This window comes from Lissotriton vulgaris, chromosome 2_2 (genome assembly GCF_964263255.1).
Source record: "Lissotriton vulgaris chromosome 2_2, aLisVul1.2, whole genome shotgun sequence".
In the NCBI taxonomy this organism is placed as follows: domain Eukaryota; kingdom Metazoa; phylum Chordata; class Amphibia; order Caudata; family Salamandridae; genus Lissotriton; species Lissotriton vulgaris.
In genome coordinates, this window is record NC_141688.1 from 166,040,212 (window position 1) to 166,065,312 (window position 25,101).

The window sequence follows — 25,101 nt, forward strand, 5'->3', positions numbered from 1 at the left end:
TAGGCCATAAGTCGGGGTTGGCACGACGGATTTCCTGAAAAGCAAATGCAATCAAGATTAGAGTGTCCCAGCAGTGCTCCCAGACCACGAAACTCACCCAGAAACACCAGGAAGCCCCCCAAACAGGCCCCCGAAAACGCTACATAGAGCAAAATGTCAGAAATAGCCCAAAAAAAAATCGGCCTGGATTTAGTCCCAACCACTTCTACCCGGTATTAGACCTTCCCAGGAATGCCCCAAGACCCGGCAACCCACCCGCCAAGAAGTATAACACCCCCAAACAGGCCAAAAGCAAACTCTCATACTTGCAATATTTCTGGGCCTTCGGTCCAAACGCGCTGCGTAGCTGGGCCATAAGTCGGGGTTGGCACGACGGATTTCCTGAAAAGCAAATGCAATCAAGATTAGAGTGTCCCAGCAGTGCTCCCAGACCACGAAACTCACCCAGAAACACCAGGAAGCCCCCCAAACAGGCCCCCGAAAACGCTACATAGAGCAAAATGTCAGAAATAGCCCAAAAAAAAATCGGCCTGGATTTAGTCCCAACCACTTCTACCCGGTATTAGACCTTCCCAGGAATGCCCCAAGACCCGGCAACCCACCCGCCAAGAAGTATAACACCCCCAAACAGGCCAAAAGCAAACTCTCATACTTGCAATATTTCTGGGCCTTCGGTCCAAACGCGCTGCGTAGCTGGGCCATAAGTCGGGGTTGGCACGACGGATTTCCTGAAAAGCAAATGCAATCAAGATTAGAGTGTCCCAGCAATGCTCTCAGACCATGAAACTCACCCACAAACAGACGGAACCCCCCCTAAGAGCACCTCAAAGGCAAGCAAGTCATCAAAAACACAAAAAAATTTCCGCCTCGGATTTGGCACAAACCACTTTTAGTGCTTCCCAGCAATGGCCCCAGACCCGTCAACTCACCTGCAAAGAGGTAGAACAACACCCCCACAAGTGCTGAGTCTTTCTTCATTGGGCGTAAACCAGCCCTCTGCTTTGATGGAAATAGGAGTCTGGAGGAGGAGGATAGAGGAGCATGTTCTTCTGAACTTGTGAACCTGAGGAATGCAGACTGCGGCACCTTCAAATAAATTAGCAAACAAGTGAAGACAGTTCTGCTGATGGGCTTGTCTTTGTGATTATCTGATTAAAGTTTGAATTATATTAACTGTGCACAACAAAGAAAGACAGACACACAGGAATAAAAGTGAATAAGGATGAAAAAGAAAGTTATTGATTCGTTGTCTCATTTTCAGGGCTCGAAGTCGGAATCACGGTCCAGGAATAAGAATAAGGCTTCGTCATCATACTCTGCGAATTCAGCCCGGGTGAGGTCAGTGCCACCTGACAGAGTAGAAATTCCCTCATCTATGGTGCTGGCCACCTCCTCTTCATCCGGCACGCTCTCTCGTACTCTTATATCTGGTGGTATGAGGTGCTGATTCATCTTGATCATTGTTAACCTCTCCACATTTTTGGGCGAGAGGCGGCTCCGTTTGGGAGTTACAATCCCACCAGCCGCACTGAAAACCCGTTCAGAAGACACACTTGCGAGTGGGCAAGACAAGTAGTTTAAAGCCAGGTTGGTGAGCTGTGGCCACAATTCTTTTTTCCCATGCCAATACGCCAATGGGTCAGAATTAACATAGACCTCTGTGGAGTCATTCAGATAGTCCTTCACCATCGACTCAAGGTCCTCCTCCAAGGTTCCTCCACTTTGCGTAGCTCTTGCTGTGCCTCTGGCCTTTTGAGAACCAAACCCACGCAGAGCTAGCCAATCCTCTTCAGCCTCCAATGTTTCTGCTGTCTTTCGTGCAGATGATGCGGTTGCCGGTGTCTTTAACGGCTGAGAGGTCACTTGTGCCACAGCCACAGGTGCAGAAGTGGATTGTTTTGACTGGGGATGGCCTGCTGATGTACTGCCATTTCCTTCAATTTCCAGCCGTTCTGTTTCAAACTTCTTGGCTGACAAGGCTAGCCAACGTTTGTACTTTGTAACATCTTCATCAGCAAAAGGAAAGAATGCTCTGCCTGCCAGCGCCTTTTTGTAGCGTGGATCCAGAATAGTAGCACAAATGTAATGCTGTTCTGAGTGGATCTTTTGAAGACGTTCATCACCTTGTAGGAGCTCTAATAATTTCTCAGCCAGAAGCAAAGAGTCTTTCTTTTTGTCATCTTTTCGAAACACAGAACACACCTCCTTCAGTTGGTCCTCCAGCATGTACAACAATGGGATAGCTTTTCCCAAATTAGAGTCCTCCTTGCTGACTGCACGTGTGAAGACCTCAAAAGGACGAAGCATGCGTGTTAGGCTTTCAACTATGTTCCATTGCGGCCCACCCATCCTCAGCTCCTCTATACCCTCTTTCAAGAAATATTGATCGAGTTGCGTATACTGCTCATACAGACGCTCAAGCATGTAGAAGGTTGAGTTCCAACGTGTTACCACCTCCTGGATGAGTGCTTTCACTGGCATTTGACTTTGATATAGCATGCTCCTCAGCTGCTTGCGGGCCTTAAAAGAATGCCTGAAATGCTTGCAAATTTTTCGGCAGTTCTCCAATACACTGTACGCTGCACTGCGTTTATTACCCAAGAATTTTTGGACAACCAGGTTTATACAGTGCGCCAAACACGGCACTCTGAAATAGTAACCGTCCCTCATGGCCTTAACTATATTGGAGCCATTGTCTGTGGAAACATAACCAACCTTGCGTTTTAGTGGGGACAGACAGTTAAGGACCTTTGTGTTAAAGACATCCAAAATGTTTTCTGCTGTGTGACGTTTCTCCAAACCAAACATGGCTAGTGTTGCATGTTTCCGAGCACCTTTAAAAACAATGTTAGTGTCAACACCTGAGTTTAGCTTTGCTTTAGCCCCTGAAAAAGAGACCCAGTGTGCAGTGATGCACATGTAATCAGCGCCTGCGCCACTGGTCCACATGTCTGTTGCCAGATGTATAGTGTGAACAGCACTCTTCTGCAAAGCTGCCCCAATCACCTTCAGAACATCTTCATGTAGTGCTGGAACCGCAACTCGGGCAAAATAGAACCGGCTAGGAACCTTCCATTTAGGGCAGAGCGCTGTCACTAATTCTAGAAAACCAACCCCTTCTACAAAAGAAAAAGGGAGAAGGTCCAGAGCTAGCATTTTAGCCAGCTTAGTGTTATACAGACGGGTCATTGGGTGGTTGCGTTCATATTGCGCTTCTGTAAACAACATCTTTTTAATGTTGCCCTGGACCAATGATTTACGGGATGATGATGATCTCTTCGACCCAGTTACGCTCGCTGATGAACTTTTCCGCATTGATGTCTCACTCTCTCCCACACTCTTAGTGTGGCTCCCATGGGGTGTGCTGCTGACATGGGAACTGGGTGTAAGTGAAGTGTTTGAATCGTCTTCTACCTCCTCGTCATCAGCAGATGACAAATCAACGTTTTCATTACGTGCAATTCCGGCTTTCTTGACCGCCTCTAGGTGCGGAAACCATTCGACAGGGTGCCTTCTCTCAAGATGACCTCTCTGGCCTCCGGTACCATAGTTAGAACCAAGCTTACCACGACTAAATCGAAGCTTACAAAGGCTACAAATGGCTACGTTTTCCTTTTTTGGGCAAACACTAAAGAAGTCCCAAACTGGAGACTTGAAATGTCTTCGGGGGCCGGAGGAGGCGGCGATACTGGTGGTGGTGGTCCTGCTGCTAATGACAGATGAAGTGGAGGATGTGGATTGCCGAACTTCAGTACGTTTTGCACTTTCACCACCACGAATTGAGGTCGAGGACGAGGTGGGTACCTTCTTGCGAGGAAGAAATATGGAAGCGGTAGGTTTTGGTGTACTACTTAACTCCAAATCTAATGATTCCATTTCCATTGCCTCCTCGCCGACATCATCATCACGCTCAGCAGCTTCTCGGGATAGGGTCAAAATGTCTCTTTGCTGCATGCCCGGTGGGGCTGCAGTGACCTTTGTGATGACTGGCTCGTCGTCATCGTGAGAGGCTTCATCACCAGCAGTATCTGTCACTTCTTGTTGAGCCTCATCACACTCCATAGGTTTGAGTTTTTGGACGACCTTCCTTTTACGCTTAGGTACCGGTGGCAGATCATGGTGTGCCTCTGCCTCACTGTCAGACCGCAGTTGTCGTGGTTCCCAAGACAGATCACTTGCACCAGAACGAGGTGGGCTTGAAGAAGATGTAGACACCCCCCTTGATCTTTTCCTTGCTAGGGATGTGGAAGACAATGAATGATCATCAGGAGGAGTGGCTTCCAATGATACCTCAGCTTCATTGTCGATTTCCAAATGTGCCCCTACTTCGGGAGGAACAACTATTGTGGGCACTTGTGAACGTCCATGCACCTTTGCTTGCGCATCTCCTTTTGCTGCCTCTCCTTCCACATGTACTTGGGCGTGTACTTGCACATGGTGTTGTTGTTGCGGCTGTGGTTGTTCAACACTTGTCAGATGAGTTACAACAACCTGTGTTGATTCAGGGACATTGCTGCTACTTTCTTGCGATGAGCCAACATCACTGGTCGATGGTGATTGGAGAAGTACACTGACTGCCTCTGAAGCACTCAAGGGCTTTGACTTAAGTTGGCGTGGTGGTGGAGGCACTGAACCCAATGGAGCAGGGGTGCTGCTCTCAGGTTGGTCCCCAGCAGATCCTGCTGCTGCAGGCGTACTTTTTTTTTTGCTCCCAAAAAAAGTGGCGGGTGGCACACCAGCCTCCTTGGTAACTTGCTTCTTCTGCTCCTTACTAGCAACTTTCTTGCTAGAGGAGCTACGGAGAACTTTCTTTGGGGCCATCTTCTTCAGAGCAGGTCAGACAGCAGGCCGCAGTTGCACGAATTGTAGAGTTGTCTGAGGCCAGACGTGACGTCGCGTGACGTTATGCTGCACACACACACCGCTGCAGGACTTCTTCCTGGCACTGGTGGTTCTCTTGAGTCTTGTGCACCTAAAAAAAATGGAAGACAGAGGAACATCAGTTCAGTTATAGAGCACAAAAAAATCGAAAAACACTGCAAAATCAGCACAATCCCAATCCATCCATGCCCTCCATAATGTTTAAATTCAAGACAACCCACAGAAAGACTAGGCCCATGCAAGACTCACTACCCCTGGGCATAAATAAAGGTTGAAAAGTAGGCAAAATGGTTGGAGGCCTAACAACAAAGCCTGCATTCAAAATGGCCACTTGCCTGCCAAGCACATGGCCAGTGCCTGTAGCTGCACTCAAAATGGCCACCAGCCACATGGCATGTCCCTCCCCATGAACACCCCCAAAAATCGAAAAACACTGCAAAATCAGCACAATCCTATTCCATCCATGGCCTCCATGATGTTTAAATTCAAGACAGCCCACAGAAAGACTAGGCCCATGCTAGACTCAAATACCCCTGGTGAAAAGGCCCCAACAACAGGTCAAAAATCGAAAAACACAAAATTTTACAAAAAAAAAATCGAAAAACACAGAAAAATCAGCACAATCCCAATTCATCTATGGCCTCCATGATGTTTAAATTCAAGACAACCCACAGAAATACTAGGCCCATGCAAGACTCACTACCCCTGGCATAAATAAAGGTTGAAAAGTAGGCAAAATGGTTGGAGGCCTAACAACAAAGCCTGCATTCAAAATGGCCACTTGCCTGCCAGCACATGGCCAGTGCCTGTAGCTGCACTCAAAATGGCCACCAGCCACATGGCATGTCCCTCCCCATGAACACCCCCAAAAATCGAAAAACACTGCAAAATCAGCACAATCCCATTCCATCCATGATGTTTAAATTCAAGACAGCCCACAGAAAGACTAGGCCCCATGCACCACTCACTACCCCTGGTCAAGGCCCCAACAACAGGTCAAAAATCGAAAAACACAAAATTTTACAAAAAAAAAAAATCGAAAAACACAGAAAAATCAGCACAATCCCAATTCATCTATGGCCTCCATGATGTTTAAATTCAAGACAACCCACAGAAATACTAGGCCCATGCAAGACTCACTACCCCTGGCATAAATAAAGGTTGAAAAGTAGGCAAAATGGTTGGAGGCCTAACAACAAAGCCTGCATTCAAAATGGCCACTTGCCTGCCAGCACATGGCCAGTGCCTGTAGCTGCACTCAAAATGGCCACCAGCCACATGGCATGTCCCTCCCCATGAACACCCCCAAAAATCGAAAAACACTGCAAAATCAGCACAATCCTATTCCATCCATGGCCTCCATGATGTTTAAATTCAAGACAGCCCACAGAAAGACTAGGCCCATGCTAGACTCAAATACCCCTGGTGAAAAGGCCCCAACAACAGGTCAAAAATCGAAAAACACAAAATTTTACAAAAAAAAAAAATCGAAAAACACAGAAAAATCAGCACAATCCCAATTCATCTATGGCCTCCATGATGTTTAAATTCAAGACAACCCACAGAAATACTAGGCCCATGCAAGACTCACTACCCCTGGCATAAATAAAGGTTGAAAAGTAGGCAAAATGGTTGGAGGCCTAACAACAAAGCCTGCATTCAAAATGGCCACTTGCCTGCCAGCACATGGCAAGTGCCTGTAGCTGCACTCAAAATGGCCACCAGCCACATGGCATGTCCCTCCCCATGAACACCCCCAAAAATCGAAAAACACTGCAAAATCAGCACCATCCCATTCCATCCATGGCCTCCATGATGTTTAAATTCAAGACAACCCACAGAAATACTAGGCCCATGCAAGACTCACTACCCCTGGCATAAATAAAGGTTGAAAAGTAGGCAAAATGGTTGGAGGCCTAACAACAAAGCCTGCATTCAAAATGGCCACTTGCCTGCCAGCACATGGCCAGTGCCTGTAGCTGCACTCAAAATGGCCACCAGCCACATGGCATGTCCCTCCCCATGAACACCCCCAAAAATCGAAAAACACTGCAAAATCAGCACAATCCCATTCCATCCATGATGTTTAAATTCAAGACAGCCCACAGAAAGACTAGGCCCCATGCACCACTCACTACCCCTGGTCAAGGCCCCAACAACAGGTCAAAAATCGAAAAACACAAAATTTTACAAAAAAAAAAAATCGAAAAACATAGAAAAATCAGCACAATCCCAATTCATCTATGGCCTCCATGATGTTTAAATTCAAGACAACCCACAGAAAGAATCAGTCCACCCACCACTGAGTACCCCTGGGAAAAGGCCCCAAAACAGCCCAAAAATCGAAAATCCCAAAATTTTAGTTGCAGCAACTGTAATGCCCCAAACAAACTTACTTGTAAAATTTCTAATCCAACAGTGATCCAAAGAAAGTCAAAAAGGCCTCAAATCCAAAGATCCAGCAGCATCCACAAAAGGTAATCCTTCCAGGTCCACATCCGAATGAAAAGTGACCAGGAGATGGACAAAGCACTGGGAGGAGCCTGCTGAACAGGAACAGGAAGTTGAAGACTATGGGGCACTTCCTTCCTCCCACCCCCCTGCCCCCCTCCCCAAAATGGACTCCTCGCTAAAAAAGTGCAGGCAAATGTCAAACTAAGGAGTTATTCACATAAAAATCATCATTTCTAGAAGGTTTATGCTGCTTGCTGGTGGATTTCTTGTGCAGAATTGCAAATTTATATTTTCGCGCGCCGCATCTCAAATCTCGCAATTGCGAAGTACCGCGAGACGTGATCTCGTCGTACTCGCGTTGACAAACTATCGCTGGCAAGCCGCGATGACGTAATCGCGCTCGCCAATTCCCGCGGGATCACACAGCAAGATCCAAAATGGCGCAGCACTCGCAAACTATCGAAAAAAACAACTCGGCAAACGATGATAAACGCCGCGCGCCGCAAAAATTGTATCACCAACGCCGCGCGCCGCCCAAAAAATCCGCTGCGTGCGAATTTGCGGATTTTGCGGGAAATCCGCAAATCTCGCGGATTGCGGATTTCCCGAAAATCCGCAAAATCCGCGAGCGGAACGGATTTTCCGCCCACGCTTACCGAGTTGTTATTGCACTATGTGGCTTTTGTGTACATCAATAACTTTAAAAGTAGAGTGTATGCCTATATTCACTGTGTTTGCGTGAGGGAGATGTGAAGACTTCTTAGACTTACCCACGCTGTTAATGCACTATGTGCCTTTCACTTACTTCATTAGTTAGAGAGCGATGGCCCACGTCAACTGTGATTGGGCTCATGATCAGTTTCATAGCAAAGTGGCTTCTAAACTATGATAGCTGTTTAGTGTTTGTCGCCACATTGATACTGATCTGCACGTGCCATCCAGCAACGCCAGCAACGCGATTTCTCATGATCCAGTATGCCTAACATCCCGTATATTTATATGCGGTAATAACGAAGATTTTAAGTGAGTTTGACTAACGATGGAGACTTTGTTATCGGCATGAATAACAACTAGACGGAATAGCTCATGTATGTTGCCTAGTAGAGCCCAAAAGATATGAGCGACTTGCAGCAGTGCATACTACATACAAATTACATATAAACAGAGATAAGGATTCTATCCTGGTGAAACAATGTATTAAAGAGATAATGTTTTGTAAATTACAGTCTTTCAATCATTGAAGGGGCATTTAGAGACATTATAGCAAACAGGAGAGGCCCTATCTACATTTCTACATCTTTGCGGTTTTAAGTGTCTTCTACAGAGAAGGTGTCCATTTCTGAAGGTGTGAAGCATTAAACTGAGCACACTCAAGAGGGACAGAGAAAGGAATCTCTTCCTGTCTTCCTCTTTGCTTAAAAGTGATTCCCCTCTACTTACAGGGTGGGATCTCCCATACCTGAGTTGTTACCGGGTGAGGTGAGGTTTTGAACTCATACAAGACAGGTGAGTGCACCAGCTGAACAAAGGATATAGCGTGTAACATTAAGAACTTATTGGTATAGGTAGCAACCAGTCGGGTCATTTGTAAAGATGAACTAATGTTGGTGAGCATTTGTAACTGTCTTATTATTTCACAATTAGTCTTTATGTGTTTATCTGTTACAGGTGTGAAGAATACTTTGCTTGTACAAAAGCTCTATGTCAAAATTGGTAACACAGTAGCAATACATTTTGTTGTTTAGGTCCTGAAGAAAGACTGGGCAAGTGGCATGTTAGGCTGAAACATGTTGACCATATTGTGAAGAGGCCTATGTGTTCAAAGCTGCTTCTGCACTATTTTTAAAGTAGGATTGGCAGAGATAGTTGAATTAAAATAATTTGTTCTCTTCTAAATCCTTTTTAACCTCACTCACATGCACTGCACTTTGAAATCCATCACCCATAGCATCTAATATCCATTGTGGAGGCCTGCTACTAGGTGAGCATATGGCCTCTCTCTTTTTCGTTTTCACTTCCTCCTGTCGAGAATTCAGTGAACTGGTCAAAATCCGATCCACATGACCCTCCTCTGTGATCTTGAGGGGTAGTGGTAGGAAGGAAGGATTTCCAGATGATGACACTGACCTCTCTTGGTAGTTGATGGAAATCCGATTAGTTCGCAAAGGTGTTTACTTTACTCTTTTTGATATTTTTGAGTGCTGGCACTGTCTGTGTGATTTGATAATTCAGTTCTTTCTCCCTTCTGTAGACCACCATATTTATTTGTATTTGTTTTTGTTATAAGTTGTACTGGGGATTAAGTTTGTGGTTTAGTCGTTAAAACTTTCCCTAGAACCCTTCTCCTTTGGAGTCGTAGATGAAGTTGCTGGACTGTAACAACTTATTCACTTAGTCAAGTTGTAACATCATAATAACTGCTGGCAGGTGCAAGGGGAAAAGCAGGTAACAGAGCTAAAACTACAGCTGTGTTTTAACAACTTGAAGGAGAACTGGCCTTTTGAACTTTTATTTCTAAAATAAACAGCTATAAGCAGAACTTTGATATTCATGGCAACATCTTAATTTCTGCACATGCTAGATAATTACAGGAAAACTACTATCTCTCTGGATATTTCTAGTTATTATCAGCTGCAGCAGTTCTTTATGTTTGACATACTATAAAATGATATTAATACATTTTTGCAAAAAATTATATAATGCCTTATTGTATGTTGAACTTCACACTCAAGACTCTACTTATATCCTCATTGTCTCCAAACATACTATTTGTTTTGTAAAAAAAATAAGGTACTAAAGATTTAAGCAGTTTGTGGGATTGTTGGTGGTGTGACAATGTACTATGAGGAATAAAATGCCCTTTTGCAGTATTTAAAAGAATTTTGCAAGTCACTTCTGAGGTTCATAAGCTTAAACTAGAATTTAGACTCAAGACTCTTTCTCCTAGATGGTCATAGAACTCCTTGTTGACTACTATTGTTACAATGAAAGGTTGGTCATATTTTTGCCTATATAAAAAAGGGCAGCATAGAGACAATGTCTGAGAGATGCACCGTACACATTTTCTGTACACATTTCTAATTTCTTTTGAATAGATACATGCAAAAGCTTCATGAGTATGTGCAAGATATTTTATAGGCTCAATAGTCTATTGAAGTTGTTGTAGGAGTATGGTGATTGACACTCTAGCAGACTATTAAATTAGTTAGAGAAAGTAAACAGGATGGTTACCATGGTTGGAAAGGTAAAAAAACATATCAGCTCTTTTAGCTAAAGTCAGACGTTCATTTACCAAATGTTTCCAGTATCTAATGTGGGCCTAAAGACCGATGTCCGTTTACCAAATGTTTCCAGTATCTAATGTAGGGCTTAGTAATGTCACTGTTAGTAGCATTCATACTGTTGAGAAATTAAAAAGGCATATGAGATGTATCAGTGCTATCTGTAAGTTCTATAGGGTGAGAGCCCTTGACGTAAATTACAGTAAACCCCCTCAAAAAAACATAGGAAATTCCACACAGATAATCTACACTGGAATATCTACATGGGACAAGGTTTAAGTACAAACCACAAAGTGTTAAAGACGTGATCATTAAGTTAGACGGACTTTCACCTAGATATCATCTGATGTTTATCTATCAAATAGAACATGTGAACATCTCAAATCCTCCAGGCAAACACCTTGACGAATACCTAAGGCAACCTAAAGGAGGACCAGTTTGCTCTTATCAATAACTCAAAGTATTGCATAATACAAACAGTGTAGTATAACTTGATGTACTTGTTCATACTGATTTATGTTGCTTTGTCTTGAACGATCATATTGGTGCATACCAGTTATGTTTGCAAGTAAGTAGAAGTAAGTAGAAATTCTCTAATGTAGGATAGAGATCAGTTGCTAATAATATAAAAAACCCATGATGTGGCCACTGATTTAGAGAGGTCTTCCCCCAGATTACCATCCAACATCATGCCAGAGACTACCAGATGGCATTTTGTTAGAAGGTGCATTAGTAGTGGCAATAAGGCCACCAACCCAGTCGTGGGTCCAGTATAGGTCTCAATAAATAGTTTCCATGCTCAACCCTCAGTAGCTTGGCAGCAAGCAGGCAAGCTTAACTTAGGAGACAGATATTTTACAGTGTTTATAAACACCAATTCATTAAATAATTAAGACACAACACACAATAAAAATCCCACACCATTGTATAAAAAAAGGAAATATTTTATCTGTAAAATGACACCAAAAAGACAAAACTCCAACGTAGGGAACTGGAGATACGAATTTCCAAAAATAAACACTTTCTAGGGCCTAAGAAACGATTGCTCTTCTCTGGGTCATCTGGTCATGATTGACCGGGACAAAGTCAATCTTTCAGGCCGACTGCAATATAGACCTACACAGATACACTGAGCGGGAGGCCCCGGTCAAAATGTTGCCTTCGGACTTAGAAACTTTTATTTATTTTATTTATTTTTAGAGTTTTCTATAGCGCAAACTTGAACCGATAAGGTTATCAGAGCGCTTTACATAGCACCAATTCCGTTACATATTGTCACAGCAGTTTACATAGAATCAGTTACATTGCACATTTCAGGATCTTGACCCGTTTAGGTTATCAGAGCGCTTTACATAAGACAGCATTCGATGTCCAGTGCCCTCCTCCGCCGTGTAGCGGGGGACCTCATCCAGCCCTCCGAAAGTCGTCGAGCTGTCGGGACTAGGCTCCAGGAATTTCAGCTGACCTAGGATCACACGCGTTACAAAAGGTGCAAATGGAAAAGAAAAAAAATTGCAAATGTACAAGAGATAGAATCACAAGAGGAGGAGATACAAATGGATATACCCTAGGCCCATACAAAAGGTGCAAATAGAAAGAGAAAAATTGCAAATGTACAAGAGGTAGAATCACAAGAGGGGGAGATACAAATGGATATACTCTAGGCCTATACTGGTCAGAGGCAATAAGAGAGACAGTAGGAAAGTCAGAAGGACAGTGAGAGGTCACTAAAATGGTGGACGAAAAACGTTGGTAGAAGAGGCACGTCCTATAGAGATAATGGCGGGGGAGCGCGAAGGTCCGAGTCCGAAGGTTCAGAGAGAGGGCTAGCATAGCCAGCAGGTCCAGGGGGGGGACAGGCAGTCCGCAGCAAAGTCGCAGCCACATTGATCAAGAGGAGCTGGGCAGGGGAGTTCAATCCGGAGACCAGAGGAGGGTCAGGGGAGAAAGACCTCCGGCGCCCAGGCAGAAATGGAGGCAACAAAGTTAGGTTTAGGCAAAGGTTTCCCCTGGCATGCGTTCGTGTCCCTGGAGCCTGTGTCTCCTGTGTCCGCCGGTCATCGGAAGAGTGTCCCCCAGGGCGCCATCTTGGAGTCAGGCACCTTTTGCGCGAGGCAGCGTGGTCAGTGAGGGGGGGTGGGGAGGGGCACATTTCTGACCCCATTCTGACGTCTGTTGCGGGCGGAAACAGCGAGCAGCCAGCGATCCTACCACCCGGGATGTTGTCATCGGGTGGCAGATCGCAGAGGCAGATGCAGGCGAGGTTCACCGCCAAGGGATCCATGAAGAGGGCTCACCCCCGCAGGCAAGAGCCCCAGAGAGAGCATGCGGAGTCGCCCCAGGGAGTGGCAGCAAGCGCTGGGGCCAGATAGTCCAGCAAGCAGGCAAAGGCGCCGATCGTTGGCTGGGAGTCACATCGGGCCGCCATTTTAGAGTCAGGCAGGCGGGGGAAGGCAGATTCTAGCCGTGGCCACCCTCGGTGTTTTGCCGCTACAGAGGCCCCCGGAGACTATCTTGAGATAGAGGCGGCCCCTGCGCTCCTCAGATTGCGCCCGTCAGCCCTCAGCCGCCATCAGCGTACCTCTCATAGATAGTTGAGGTCCTCGGCGCTCCGGCCGCCATTTTTCCCGCGGCCGTCCTCCACTCGCGTCTCCTCCAGATCTAGCTACCGCGGCGCCAGGGGCGATCGGAGCAGCCCCGAAGGTGTCCTGCACCTTCCGATTCCTGTGGGTGCCGAATACAGCCCCCGGGCCTCTGGGGAACCGCCAATCCAGGCTCCCGAGCAGCGCCGGAGCCGGGAGCCGAGATGGAACACGACCGCCCGGCTCGGCTCGGCTTGAGCTTTTGGTGTTGGGGCCCTCGATGCACTTCACCCCTGATTTGGTGCAGGTTCGCCGGCTTGTCTTTCAATCATCCCAAGGTCAAACTCTGGAAATCAGACCTACAGAGCTGTTCAGCGGAATGGACCTGGAATCCATGCCAGGTCACTGTCGAAGGTTGCTGGCTTGGCTCTCGCTGTTGAGCCGGTCACCTTATGGAGCTTTTTTTCCAAAGTTGCTTCAAACTTCTGGAACTTCTTCCTGTAGTTCCTCTTGACGGTCCAAATGGTTAAAAACACAATCCAAGGGTCTTTCAGCTCCAAGATGGTCCTTGAAAGTTTGAGACCTGGCCAAAACCCTTTAAAATCAACTGTACGCACTGCAAGTAATGTGCTCTTGGTGATGATGAAGCAGGTGAGCTCTGTTAACATGTAGTTTGCAGGGAGTCCACTCTTTAATCCATTTGGAGCAAGGTACATTCACAGGGCCATATTTGCAGATAGTGGAGCAGGTGCAGTCAGTCAGAATGCAGGGCCTGACGGTGCAAATCACGTTTCCAGCATGGCAATCCCTCTTCTTCTCTTAGTTTCAGGAGGCAGATCTTAGAGGCTTTGCTTCTCTCACATATGTATTCAGTGAGGTCAAGAAGGAGAACACTCCTGTCCAATGAAGAGCTAGGCAATACTCCAGAGTATGACCACTTCCTCTAAAGTGTGCCAAGATATTCTCCCAGAAAGCACTATTCCTCTAAAATTCAACATGGCTGAAATTTCAGCAGAGCATGAAGACTAACTAAACCAACTCTCAGTATGTCTCATTTCGATAGCTCTCCAGCCCCTACCAGTTGCAGACTCCTGCCTTAAGCCTCCTATCTGTGTGGGTCAGAGGAGATGTGGGTAGATGGACCTGGCATTCTATGCCTGTCATATACCTCCTTTGAAGCATCATGCTTGATGACTACCTTACCCTCTGCTTCGGCATTCCTGTGTAGCATAGCCATCTCCGCCAGATAGCCTGTACCAGGGAGAGCAACTTATCACTTCATAAAAGCATCCAGGCCAATCCTGTTGACTCTGACCAGTCAGAGAGGACTGCAGAAAGTCTGAATAAGTGCTGTAACTTACTTTCTGTATATTTTTAGATACATTCGACAATGGCTTATTGTTAGTCTATCACTATCATTCTCCCAGGTGCCTTGAATGATAATTATCCGATTCCTAGCAATAGTTATGCATTCATAAACTATTGCAATGTTATCCTTTGGAGTTAGGCATCTATAATGGGGAAACAACAATGTGCAATTTCTTCATGAACAGGGCAAATAAAACATGTTTGATAAGGGCCCTACTGATAGTTACATGATATCTCTCCCCTAAGACACCAGGGGGAGACCTTCTGGGTAATGAATATGCAAATATAATATAGATCCAGACTTCACAGTGCTTTCAGCATCAAAGTAGATTTTGGAAGGCATGTTACTACAATGGAGAACGTGTAATGGGCAATTTCTCTATCCCCAGGGAATATAAAACATCTTTTATAAGGGCCCTCCTTATATTTACATGACCCCCCCACCCCACCCCAGGGACACCTAGGGGACACCCTGGAGGTACCATATATGCAAAACTATGGTAGATTATCACTTTTTAAGTGCCTCAACCATCAACGTTGAGTTTGCAGTGAATTTACTTTTAAAAACAGTGCTGCAACACATGGCTGTTTTTTTCAAAAATTACCTCAGACACTAAGCAGTGCACGCATGCAAGTGCAGAAAGTGCTGGTGTCTAAACTGCTGTGCCCTAATATATACTAGGACTTATATGTAGTTTGAATCCCCCTGCCCTGTTATCTACTAGAGTCTTGAATGGTAGGTCATGACAATTGTAGGTGTACCCTAAAATAGTGTACCCTACTGCATGTGTGTGTTTTCCCTTGTGTTTTCAACATAACCTGGTTCTGGCCCTGGTTAGACACAGCCCAGTAACTGACAGAGTTGGTTACAACCAATACCAAAGAGCAAAAAAGTGGGGTGCGCAGGGCACACAGGATGACTTTGCAACACATTTTTGTTGCAATCTGATAACAAGCCAATTCTAAGAGGAAAAAAACTGGGCCCAGATCATGTGCTTTTACCTTCAGATAGAGCACTGAATCCCTGCCGAATTCTGATAATAACAGCTTCTGAACTGTGGAAAAGTATGCAGTATGTTGATCACATAAAAATCTTGATGCAAGTTAGCTACTTCATGATCTCATACTGTGGTGCATAGAAGTAGTCTTTAGCATGCTAGTTTATCAATGACATGAGTAGAAGCGAGGGATATCTTTGCAGATCAAGTAAAAGTGACAGTGTTCCTGCCCCAAAAGTGACGTCACCCCTGGGGGTCCCTCCCCTTGACTGGCATCAGGTGTGGTGTCATGTGCCCTGCATGTGGGATCATGTGTGTTGTGACATCACCATAGTCAAGTGTTAATCACATGCCTTAGGCGTAGGATCACGTGTGTTGTGACAACACTCCGGTCACGTGTTACTCACATGATCATGGTTCTCCAGTTGTTTTGGGGCTATGCAGCAGCCTTCAGAGAACCAGAACCCTTGGCGATCAGTTAACCACGCTGTAATGTTCAAGTGTATGCCTCTTTTGGGTTGTTTAGAATACATATTAGGAGCTTCTAAGTGCTATACGCAACAACCAGGAGACGTCCTACAAAAAGTGATCTACTTGTCATTATGAAGTGATACAGCCCCCTCATCAAAAGGACACCATAGGCTGATGGCAGGGCACTATCGATAGATGGTATTATAGCTGACATCTATGGTGATGGAGCGGATTGCTTATTAGAGCATAGTTAAAAAAGTTGATCATGACGTCACAGGTTTTAATGAGGAGCCTTTTAACTAATACTTTGGCTTTCTTTCTTTTTTGAACCGCACAAAGTATCAGCAAAAAGAAGTGCTGTGGAGAGGGTGCTGCCCAAGGTTAACTCCATAAATATTTGCTGCTTATGCTGTTCAAAACAGGCTGAAAGTTCCACAACCCAAAACAAAGAGAAGTGTAAGAATTGTGTTTATTTAGAATACCGCGAATTTTGAAAGTGAGGCTTCAGGCATCCCGTTCAAGTCTATATTTCTTTGCAAAGGTTTTGCTGCTACTCTGCTACTGTGTTGAATGGTTGTGTCAAAAGTGATTATTATAACCTCTGTTACGGGCATAAAGTTAACGATCCACAGCAGAAGGCTCACAAGCGTTTCTACGCCTCATACACTTCAAGAGCAATCCATCATATATGTACCTGGCTAGACCCTCACAGAGTATATAAAATGTTAAGGGTGCTCTACAGTTTAACAGAGGAAAAGAACAATTTCCATCTTGATATGATTACTGTTTTGTCGATCACCCTGGCATATAAAAGGTTTGTGTATGTATTTTGATAGAAGGATGGTTGAAAGGTTCATAGAAAGACATCTGTACAATATTTATTTTAAAAATTGAAGAATAGGTTTGTATAGCCCCACGAAAACTGTCTTAAAAAATATGGCTCCACCTGGGGATTGTGCCATTAATTATTTAACGTTACATGCTTGCTCACTTTTAGGAAAAGCATAAAAATGTCAGTGTGCTAGATGCTTCTGAGGTACCCCTGGGATACATTTGTTTTGGTAGATTGATATGTGTGTTGCTTAAAGAAAAAATAGCTGAAATACAGTCTGTAAGGCTGCACCATGGGAAGCTTGGTGAGCCTCCCACAACGATGCCCTGCGACAGCCTTACTTTCACATCCAGTTGGTGTGCCAATGCATGGATGCACACGACAGATGAATACTGGAACGAGTACAAATACTGGACACAGGAATTTATACTATCGCCAACGAGCAGCTTACATGTCACCTTGGAGCTATTGACCAAAGACTATTTCAGAACTAAAGGCAGGGTGAACGGGAAGTATTGTCCAGAGCCCTGAAACTTGTTGCTGTAAAAATATCAAAACTTGTAATGCTGAGGCAAATTATCTGCAGGGTCGCTAGTAATGTATGTAGCATGTGTTGTATTATGTCTACATAGTGAAAAAGCCTGCAAACTGTCTAACAGAGCCAAACGAGGACCATGAAATTGTAAACCATGTCTCTGTTCAAGTGTTGGTAATATTCTTAATTTTTCAATAAAATGTCCTAAAACTAAACCCATGTTTTTCATTACATGGGCCATTGTCTGGGACCAGGGTAAGGAACCATTATTACGGAACTAGAGGGGTCGGAAGCTTTGAAAGTGCTGAAGCTCTGTTTAGAAGGGCTCTAGTTGAAAAAGTGCCAGTAAACAGAGTGCAGGTGAAGACGTGGTTATATGGGGAAGAAGCGTATTCACTTCCCAAGCCACCCAGGAGGCATTATAAGAGGAGACTAATCATTGTTAATGCGCTGATAGATCATCAATGGAAGGCTGACCTAATCAGTCATCAAGGCCTACCCAAACACAATAATGGAGCTCAATATATATTACAGGGTCATAGATATATTGTCCAAGTATGCCTTTGTAGAAGTGCTAAGCAATAACGGAGATATATGTGTTACCAATGTCTTTAAAAACATCTTCAGGAAAAGTCAGACCCCTCAAAGACTAGAAACAGATGTGGAAAAAACTTGAAAGAGGCCTTACACTCAGTGTATCCGACCCGCGCTCTATATCGGTTGGCCTCAAACGTTGTCCCAAGTTTCTGCTTTCGGTTTTAAGGGACAAGAAAGTGTTTATTCTTTAGAAATGCATATCTCCAGTTCCCTACATTGGACTTCTGATTAACCCCTTCGATGCTGATGACGAGCTCAGCTCATCATCAGCCACGGGAGGCGTGTGTGGATGACGAGCTGAGCTCGTCATGCAACGCAGCTTTTGAAAAAAAGCCGCGTAGGGGAAAATTCACCACAGCAGCGATCCGGTTAAAAAGATTTCAGATTTTTATAAATTGATGATGGATTTGATTATGTGGTGTGTCTTACTTATTTAATGTACTGGTATTTTTAAATGGTTTGCACACACTGTCTCCTAAGTTAAGCCTGCCTACATGCAACCATCTTTCAAGGGTTGAGCAAGGGAATCATTATTTGAGACCTTGACTGGAACTTTGAATTGTGATTATGGCCTTATTACTAGTGGTAAGTACCTACTTGTCTCTACTAATAAACCACCTTCCAACCCTATTTAAGTGCAAGATGGGTAGTACCCAGCTCCTCCCTCCCATTCTGCCAGTGATAGAACTCATACCTACATATCCCATTGTGTGTGGCTATCCATGGTGAATACACAGAGCCAACTGTCACCCACACCCAGTCATGTGATGAGAAGACAGGCTGCAGGCACCAACAAGTAAGGCAAGAACATGCTAACTTTCTAAAAGTGAAAGTTTCAGAACTGCAATTTAAAATCCCACTTCACCATAAGTAAGGAATTAACATTGTGATTCCAGAGACAGGAAATATGAAGGGGTTAACTTGTCCCATTTGGAAATTACACTTATAAAAATGTAATTAGTTACTTCCAATGCTATCCCATAGGAGAGGTAGGCCTTGCAATAGTGAAAAACAACTGTAAGAGATTTTCACTACCAGGATATTCAAAACTTAAAATGACATGTTCAGCGTTTTAAAACATTTCATCCTGCCCTCGGGGCTGTCTAGGGCCTACCATAGGGGAGTCTTATACACATTACGAAGGAAGGTTTTGTTGTTGTGGCAAAGGGTTTACTTTTCCTGGTCGAAATAGCAGTTTAAAATGCATACCCAAGCAATTGCAAACCTGAGACATGTTTAGAGCACTACTTAAGTGGATAGCACAATCAGTGCATTATGCAGCTGAGGCGATACTTTGGTTCTGAGATGCAGTGAGGCTGCGGGGTGAAGTCCTTTTGCATCAACATTGAATTGGCAGGCAATGAGAAGTCTAGTTTCGGGTTGCAATGCCCAGCTTAGGCAGCGTGTTGATTCTGATGAGTGGTGAAGCTGCGATGTGGAGTTTCGTCATTGAGGCTGTCGCCAATGAGGGATGTCAGGGCATGTACCTAGGAAATCATTGCACAATGGCAGTTCTGAATGCGTTGTGTCGGCCCCAAGATGTGGGTTGCATGGCAATGCGACAATCTTGCAACTTGTCTAATCCATGTAGCAGAACAAGTGTAATGCGCAGAATTGCTCAGGGATGCCAGTTCAGCCAAGGAGATGTGTTGGTTCTGCTCAAGAATACGTTGCTCAGCAGAGAAGATGCATCAGTTCCGCTGGCAAGCAACTTAGGCCTACTTCCAAGGGTCCAGGACTGAGGTGGCACAACTTGCCAGGGTAGGCTCACAGATGGAAGAGTCGAGGTGCATGTGTAGGAATCCTGTTGTATCCCTGAGGTTTCAACTCAGGATGCCAGCCAACTAGCCCTTGGAGTCACTCTGCGCACTGGGGCCAAGAGAAGTAAGTCAAGAACTTCTCACTCTGCAAGAGGACAGCAGGCATCAGATCAGCACAGCAAAGCAGAGTGGCAGTCCTTCAGCAGCACAGCAGTCCTCCTTCCTGTCAGAGTATCCACAGGTCTAGAAATGAACTGAAGTGGTGGAGTTTGAGGTCTATGATTCATACCCAATGATGCCTATGAATTGTTGGAGACATCAAAAGGCATGCCTTCCAAGTACACAGTTGTCCTGCCTCCTCTGCACTTGCACCAGACCCCCTGCAGGGGGTACGCAGCCCTTTGTGTGGGGACTGAACATAGTCTACTCAGGTTGTAAGTCATGCTGTGTCCAGCTCCTCCCTCCCATCTGCCGGTGATAGCCCATTTAGACACACCAGAGCTCTCATTATGTGTGGCATTCTAGTTGGAATACACTAAGCCCAACTGCCAATTACACCCAAAGCATGTGACAAGAGAATGATTGCAGGCTGCAAGTGGCCAAGGTTAGAAAATGTCAACTTTTTAAAAGTGGCAATTTCAGAATTGTAATTTAAAATTAGAAATCACCATTAGTTGAAATTGTAAATTAGGATTCCAGAGACTTCCAAACTTGAACAAGTTATATCTTTCCATTGGAAATTACACTTACAACATGTATTAAGGTAAGCCCAGTGCTATCTTATGGGAGAGATTAGCCTTGCACTAGTGAAAAGTGATTTTAGGAGTTTTTTACTACCAGGACATGCAAAACTTAAAAGAACATTTCCAGCTTTTCAAATGCATTGTTTCCAGCTTTTCAAATGCATTGTAGCCTACCCTCTGGACTGTCCATGGCCTACCTTGAGGTATCTTTAATGTATTAAAATGGAAGATTTTGGTGTTGGAAAGAGTTTTCTTTGGCAGGCGGAAAGGACAGTTTAAAACTGCAAATATAGGTTCTGCAAGGCAGGCCTGAGACATGTTTAAAGAGCTACTTAAGTAGGTAGCACAACCAGGGCTCCAGGACCACAAGCAGCCTTTCATTTACAAGCCCTGGGCACAGGCAGTGTGACTTTACTGGGGACATACAAAGACATGAAAGATGCAAAATGGGCATAAATCCATTTTACTATGTTGTAGGGAAGGGACACAGGGTCAAATTGGTCCTAATATTGGCAAAAATGAAGTCAGCAAAAACAGGAGGTCTGAAGGCAAAATATTGGCTGAAAACCAAGCCAAGGATAGAGGTCTAACATAAGGGCACCAGGAAAATGCACAGGTAGTTGGCTATCGTCTTAGGATCCCTTAGGAGTTTTTAAGGGATGGGGAAAACAGTACTATATATACAAGCATCCAGGAAAGTACCTGTCTTCATCCAGTCATTTAGGATCAAGCTGTGCTGATGAGGTACAGTCCTTTGCTGAAGATATGGTGAGGGCAAGGCTTTGAGGATACTCCAGTCTGTAGAGGTTATATGGTTGCTGCGATTTCTTGAATGATGAGCTTGGGCTAGGTGGTCCTGTGGGTGCTTTTTGACACAAACAGGAGGGCTGTAAGAGTGCAGGGTTCAAGTTGGGTCTTGTAGTAGTCTTGGATGCTTGTGATCTTGTTGCAGAAGAAAAGGGACAGCTGGGTTCAGAGGTCCTTTGAGGGATTGATGTGCTGTAAATTGCTGCTTGAGAGGTGAAATCTTTCCTTCACACTGTCGGTGCTGGTTCCAATATGGTTGGTGAGAGTTAATTATTTGGAAATTCTGATTTCTTTGGGGTAACATCTGATGGCTGATCTGTAGGTGCTCTTATTGGCATTATCCTGGCTGTGTTTCCATTAGCATTCTAGTTGCTTGCATTGTCATTTAGGCAAAATTGAGCTCTACATGTATCAGCTTTCTATTGGTCTGGTTCTGGTGGTCTTGATGGTTTTGAGTGGGGTAAGGGTGTCTGCGCAGACGGTGATCTTGTCACTGAAGTTGGAGATGGATCTGTGCAGGTCATTGAGGTGTTGCGGTCAATGATATAGGTGCTATGTTGACCAGGATGCTGCTGATATTTTGTTCCGTTACAATTGAGAAGATTTGGTGAAGGCATTTCTATAGTGAATGAGATGGGTATGTTGAGGTGGTTTGAGCGGACCAGGTGATGGGTTTGGGCTGTTCCATTGTGGGTTGGGGTTCAATAGGTGTCTTATAATTTTATATCTAGTGGGGGTAGCTGTGGGGATGTCAGGAGCCGATGTGGGAATCAAACAGGTTTCGGTCAGAAATAGCAGACTCAGGGGCACAAGCATCATTTGAAATTGCAATTCTGCCCCTTTGCAACCGTTTTTTTTGCATTTGAGCAAAAATCGAAATTTGCAATTGCATTTGAAATAGGGATTTCGCTATTATGAACCACTAAATACCGATTATTTCAACCTGATGGTATTTAGCAGATACTAAAATGCATTTTTCAAAGTTTCATCTTACACATACACACACATGCCCTTTGGGCAGGATTGCATTTAAAATAGCGTTTCGTTATTATGGACTGCTAAATACTGATTATTTCAACCTAATGGTATTTGTCAGAAATGGTATTTAGCAGAAACTTTGAAAAATGGACTAAAGTGCATTTTTCAAAGTTTCAGGTATACACACACACATGCACTTTGCACACATGCACTAGGGGCATTTTTGTGCGCATCATGGGTGCACATCACAATTTCAGGGTTGCAACAGGGTGTCCTTTTGACACCCTTGCACAGTTGAAATTGCATGCGCAATTTGCGAGTACCTACTGGTACTCGCAAATTGGGCATGCTATTTCCAATTCATTAAATCAATGTGACCCAATTCCTTAATTGATGTGACTTTCAGTTTGCGACTCGCAATTAAGGAATGTTTAGGAATTGCTATTTTTTTAGCGAGTCCAACATGCATAGGCTTTTGCGAGTCAACTAAGATTCCTTAATAATCGCAATTAAGGACTTTGATGCATGTGTCCCTCAGTGCATGGCAGTGCAGCAGGTTCCAGATTTTCTGGTGTGTTTGGTGAGGAAGCAGATGTTGAGGAGGTTGGAGCCCAGAGAGGGGTGGGGCAGAGAATATAGGGTCAGGTGTGTGTGGTTATTTGTGTAGTGTGTGTTGGGTGGGGTAGGTATGAACGGCTACAGAAGTGGCAGGGGAGAAGGAGAATGCAGTTTCAGTATCTGCTAATCAGACTCACCAGCAGCTTTGAGGGGTGTGTGGCATTCAGGATGCAGAGGGTATTCGTTGAGTACCATTGCAGGACCACTGGGCCAGTGGAGGACAAGAGGTCCTGGCGTGGGCATGGGTGAGGCACAGACAGGCTTGCATTTAGCGTGCCTTTAGCATGGAATGGTGAGGAATTATGGGGCAGTAGGTGGGGCTTAGTGTGCGGCGGGCAGCAGGCTCTATGCGGAAGAGGAGGTAGAAAAGTCCCCTGCTGGAGAAGAAGGGTAATTGTACTAGATGGGATAACCAAATGGTACACATTTTTTTATATTTGCCTCAACATAGCAAAGTATACAAAGTAGGTGTTCATAATAATTGCCTCTCCTCTAGAGCCTGCAGTGGCACATGAAACATAGATTGCTCTGCTAGATTGCATCTTTTCAAGCTTGTCTTCTGTAAATCATTGTATTAATATGCGACAACAATGGAATCACCGTATTGGGAAAGATTGGAGTACAATATGATGCCTATTTGACCTCACTCGCCAGCATCATGAGTGCCGTCAGAATTAGTTTCATATCCTACACAGGCAACACCCAGCTTATCCTCTCCCTCTCCAATGAATCACCGAATACCCAGACCGAATACCCAGACCGGATAGTTGAGAAGGTCTAGTATCAGGACGAAAATATGGCCTGATCGAAATATGCCTCCTAAATTTTGTTTGCCAAAACATTGCCCTATTTGAGCTAATAATAGAAAATCGATATGTAGGACATTGTATTTCTTCAATATTCTCGATGATGGTATTTGAACATAGTGTTCGTAGGGACAAGCTCAAGGTTTGCCCACAATTTTGTTTTTATAATCCTCATAGGTTTTAATGTCATGTCTGTGTGCCTTTTAACCATTGCTGTCAATTGCATTTAATGAATTAGAAAATGATGGGATGAAATGTTTTTACTTGTTCCATAATCCACAACAATGGAATATAATTATTTGCTGATTTTTTATGTATTTATTACGGGTTTATTTGAGGCGTGCCTTTATTGTGCATAATCACAAATATAAACTCTTTCTTCTATATAGTGTAGTAGTACTTCATGTGTGAAAGAAGAAATGAAATGATACCAGCCACATTTTTTCTCTACTGCTATTTTGGATCCCTAAATGCATGCCAGCATTTGTATGCGAGGACATGCATGCTTATCGCGCCGCTTTCCAAGTACGCCAGACTTTGAAATATTGATTTGCTGTGTGCAGTTCTTATCATGAAAAGGCAGGGGTTCATGCTTAATCTCCAGCAGTCTCTGTAAAAAGAAGTACGCACGCCATCTAACTTGGCATTCGCTGTCAGATCTGGCTGTGTAAGATCTCTGGGACTAGTAGAAAGTACTTGAAGTCTGGGTCACCATTACTGATGCAAACTGAGTTTTTGTAAAGTTTGTATTTCAAGATAAAAGCTTTCTGTCTCGAAAAAAGCACATAGCATATTGGTAATATGGCAGTAGTAGTACCTCACATGATCAGCATACAATTGTACACTAGGAAGAAATAGCTGTCCAAAAAAAACAACATTAAAGTAGCAGTCCAAAAAAACATCATTAAACAACGAAAATGTTTACTTTATGTCCAGGAAATGTTACTTCCACAAAAACTCATTTGCATTGCAAGGGCTGAAAGGCTTTGGTTATAGAAAACCTGTTTGCATATGTTTCATTGGGTTGAAAGGCAATATTTTTATGATTTATTCAACTTTCTAAAATGTGTGTCATTTAATGGTTTCAGCCTATTTCGATCATCAGTACAACTTAGCATAGATTGTTCAACTTGTATAGTCATGATCTCGCAGTAATATACCAAAACAAAACAAAATAAATAACTATTACTTCCATATCACACACCTGGAGCAGACATGTTCCATTTCAGAAGCGTTTTCTTCATACGTTCCATATTTCAGTCCTTCTGGTGCTAATACTTCACAAAAAAGGCTTCAGGAGACTAGGCCAAAGATATACAGCCACATGCATCAAAGGAAATTGCATTCGCAAACGGTGCGAATCGCAAAATTCGGCCGTTTGCGAATGCAA